The 4,621-nt window shown below is 41.9% G+C and overlaps 1 protein-coding gene across 7 annotated transcripts in view; it reads left to right on the forward strand.

Annotated features, from left to right (window-relative positions):
- SLC38A9 (solute carrier family 38 member 9) overlaps nucleotides 1–4,621 on the forward strand; it is an 83,426-nt gene that overhangs the window by 37,639 nt on the left and 41,166 nt on the right. The gene's annotated exons all lie outside the window — the stretch shown is intronic.

The raw sequence follows: 4,621 nt of genomic DNA on the forward strand, positions 1-4,621 counted from the left end.
CCCCCACACCCCTAGGGACAGCTCTGCCAATAGGTGCTTCCATGCCTGTCTTATATTCCAGGTTCTTAAACTAGTACACATCCCCAGCTACTGAGTGCACCTCATCCCTGGTCCCCACTCTGTCAGAGTCCTTAGTCCATGATTTAGCTCCACATTTTTAAATTCTCATCAACTTTCCTTTTTGCCAGCTTATGTAACTACATTTTATTGATGCCACTCAATTGACATAATGTCCACGTGGGGATTTAAAACGGTTATTTTGGGTGGATTCAATACTATTGTTAAACTCAATCTGGTCTAGTATAGAAGACCACAGCAGACAGGCTAACTAGTGTGTATTATATATTCCTGGCTAGGAGTAATGCTGAAAACAAGCTTACTAGCTTACCTAGCTTCTAGCTTGTTCCTTCATCTTTCTATAAATGAAGGTTGTTGGTGGTTTTATTATTCAAATAATTAGAACTCTATTGGAATGTCTAATGCCAGACTGCAAACAGAATCTGGATAAAATACTATATTTACTTGAATATAAGATGACCCGCCAATAATTAGATTTTATATATGAAAAATGTATAAAATTACTATTTTCCACATATAGAATCTAATTATTGGAGGTTTACCTTGAATTTGTCCTCTTTCTACTGCTACAGCAGGGAAAATTTAAATTGGGGGGTTAAGTAGCCCCCCTGCCCTCTGGCCCTCTTCCCCCACCTTCTTTCCCCTTGTCCTCTTCCATGTGCTTAGAGAGAGCAGGTACAGTCAGTAAGGAACTGAGAAGTGTCTTACGCAAAACTGTGCCATCAGCACAAACCTGCAAACTGCACAAACCCGAGCTAGTTGACCCTGCCCTCGGAGCCCCTTTTTTCTCCTCTAATTTTCCTGCGCGCGCCAAAAGCGGGCACAAAGGATTGACCAATCAATACCCGCAATGCGAGAGACGTCATTCGGCCTATAAAACCTATGCGTGAGCTTCTGCCCAGCAGAAGCAGCGCTCGTCAGCGCATCGAGGAGGAACTCTTCCTCCCCACCCAGGCTTGGCCAGCCTTGACGTGCTTCTCCGCCACCAACCACGAAATTTCCCCGGCGTACCCTTCCCAGTGCACTCAATAAGACCTCGTTCAGCTCTGTCTTGAGAGGGTCTCCGCAGCTGTCGATCTCGCAACGTAACCGATACCTGTTTTCTGCTTGGTCTGCGCCTACGCATCTATTCCACTGACGTGTAAGTAAAACAAAAACAAAAACTTCTGTAACCATTATGAGTGTGTAGCCGCCTCCTTTACAAAACCTGCCCAAGGGGAAAAGACCCACCGGTTCCCACCGAACTGCGCGCGGAACAAGAAGTAAATTTGGAAACGCTAACCTAGAAATAAACATACCTGTAGGCAGTATTCCCTCTAAACTGTGTGGCGTGTGCAGCCGTGTACATTGCACAGCTTAGAAGAGACGCTGCCTGCAGGAACTTACATATAGGAAAATTATTACAGGTACCCATAGACTTGGTTCATCCAGAATTGATCAAGTTTACCTCTTTTTAAACTCCTGCAAGTTTTAGCACAGGTAATTCATAAACACACTTTTAAGCAACACTTCTGCTATACATGATATTAGTCCAAAGCCAAAAGGCTCATGATTTACCATATAGGTCATTGGACTGGGCCCCAGCAGAGACAACAGCATTGTAAGCCCAGGTGACCCCCACAGCTCAGCACTGCTCAGTATCTGCATGTACTTCAGATTATTCCCTACAAAGGATCCATGTGGTAATTAGCCTTCCACTCATGACTAGAACCAGGTGTTCTTGTAACAAGTCCTGGGATCCTCCAAAAATGTATATGTAGATGAGATATAGGGCAACCTGGTCCAGCTTCACCTCACAGAGGGTGGGACCACACTAATCATATGCAAGAGGCTGAGAGAAAGGTGGGAAATGACAGAGGGATTCTGGGTAAGGTGTTTGGGGCCCTGTTCAGTGATGCTTGCCAGACATTTAAGGCTGGTGAAGAAATGGGACTTATTAGAAATAGGAAACAAAGGAACAGCCCAGCTGTGAGGGTGAAGAGGAAGCTGAAATATATTCATTGTTGTGGCTCTTTGAAACAGAGTCAGCATTGAGAGGACTGAGCATAATGGATACTCCCACAAAATTTATCGCACTAACCTGTTCTTGTGGTCAGTTCCCATCAGTGTCTTGGCCTTTTGGCTAAATTCAAATATAGCATTTCTGGTACCATAGGGAAGGTGTCAGGGCTGGCCTTGGCTCTCCTGGTGCCAGCCTGGTATTGTAGTACCCCCAGGCACAGTGCCAGTTTTCTGCGGAGGCAACACTTGCCTGTTTCTTTTTGTTTTATTTTGTTTTTAAGTCCCCCCCACCCCCACCCCCCCACACACAAAGGTTCCCATCAGTATGTTTGTCCCACGTGCCACGTGTTTTATAGTCATGCTCAGTGTTGGCTGCATTTAATCAACTTCATAGTCAGTTTCCATCGCTGAGCACGTGTTGCTTTCAGCAGCAATTTAATGATAGATGACGCATTTAATCAGGCTTCTTTGTATGCGAATGTAAGGTGAGGGGATTTTTCACCCCATGTTGATTGGGGGAAACTTTTGTCTTATATTCTAGTAAATATGCAGTTCTTTATCATGCCCTATTTGGCAGAAAAATAACTTTTTTTTTTGTCTGCAACTCTCAAACTATTAGATAAGTGATTCTCAGGCATGATGCTATGAGATCTTTTCAAGGGTGTTGCACAATATTAGTACTATTAGGTATGCAAAAATGTATACATAACTCTCAAGATAAATCCAGAGATTTAAAAAAATAATCCGTAGTGTCAAAAACATTCTAACTTGTTGTGGTCTTTCTGAGTTCTTTGCAACAGAAGAGTTATTCCGTTGTGTTCCTGGACTAAAAATGAGTGAAAGCTAAGAGCTGGTATTTTCTGAGGCATGTTTTGAGTTTAACAAAAGATGCCTGGGGTCTAAAAAGGTAGAGAAGCACTGTATTAGATCCAGTAACTTCCTGAGTACAGCTATATACAAAACCCAAATATAAGCCTCTAGGCTGAATAGTGTGCAAAAATGTTTTCAGTAAGCCCCTCAATCCTTCTGAGATGCTGATCTCAATATTTTGAGATTGTATAGGATCATACCAATGCTATCTATCCTTTTCTCTAAGGAAGAATGTAGTGAAGGAGGAGGAGGGAAAGTATTTTGGGGACAAGCCAATTATCTTTTATTTGTTTCCAGTGTAATGATAGGATTTGACTGACCTGTATAGAAATGCTTAGTGGCCTAACTAAAGTTAGACCCACTTAGATGCTGTTTCCACAAACTGACAGCATTATGGGTAATATGGTACTTCAGAACACTCAAAGTCAGATAGCTAGACAGAGAAGCTGGTCTTAATTCAAGATTTATCTGGATGGGGAGAACTGCTGTGCACACATCCAGGAGTCGGGACTTGGACTCTACAGATTTTTCCCTTGCCAAAGTGTTACGGTAATATGGGATAAAATGAGTCTTTAGAAAAACTGGATTCTAGCTTATATTTCATTGGTTTGCCACAAAAGTTGGTTTCCAGCTAGCTGCTGAAATTAAGAATTATAAAGTACTAATCCTGGCCACTGCCAGTCCTAGACACAGAGGCTAGGATTAAAAAAAGATACTTCAGGATGCTTGGCTGAACTACAGTCCTGCTTCCTCTCTGAGGAAACCCTAGATGACATTCATCTGAAAATATGGTTTGAACTTGAATTGTACCAGCAGTCCCAGAATGTTCATAGTATTCCCGGTTACCCAAACAGAGCAAAACAGTTCATATCCAGCATTTCTGAAAAGTCTGTGGATGAGAACAAAATGCATACAAACTACAGCTGGTTTACATACCTAGGAACAACTTGAAACCAGACTGGTTTTGGCTGTGCTTGAGGTTCAAGTTCAGTGCTCTTTTAAGCGGTCTTAGCAATTCAGATTGATTTACAGTAGCCTATATTGCTGTAGGTCACTATAAGTTGTTGAGTGCACAGTAATGTGGAATATTTTGGCAAGAAGATCAATATCCAGAGATAGGGATATAAAGCACATAGCTAGTATATACACACACATAATAAGCTTTATCTAGTGTCATTGTTGTGGGAAGAATGTGATGCAGACTGTAAAGAGAAGTTCCAAGTCTAGAAGCAGCTTACTTTTCACTAGTTCTATCCTTATAATAAGGTGAGACATTTAACTGGTAGCACATTAACAATAAAAAAGCATTAAGAAATGACATTGAAACCAGAACAGCACCCATGAGAGAGAGGAGTATTCTGTTATTTTGCAGTTGCCATATGTTGGCAGGTACATAAGTAATATCTTAAAGTACCATCTTGGCTAACATTACAGCATTAGTGAATAACCATTACTGGTACAGTATCAGTGTTCCCCAACGTGTATTGTCTTCTGACATAGCACTTCTGCAAATGACACTAAATGCAGCCGTGCAGGGCCCAGGAGGGTAAAGATGCTGGTTATATAGTGTTCTTTATAACCTCCACAAAAGGACAGTATTTTGGGGAATATATCTGAGTCCTTTATTATAAAGCATCCATTTGGATCTCCTCTTAGAACACCCACAGGTGTC

This window comes from Gavialis gangeticus, unplaced genomic scaffold (assembly GCF_001723915.1).
Source record: "Gavialis gangeticus isolate Ggan-Ray unplaced genomic scaffold, GavGan_comp1, whole genome shotgun sequence".
Classification (NCBI taxonomy): Eukaryota; Metazoa; Chordata; order Crocodylia; family Gavialidae; genus Gavialis; species Gavialis gangeticus.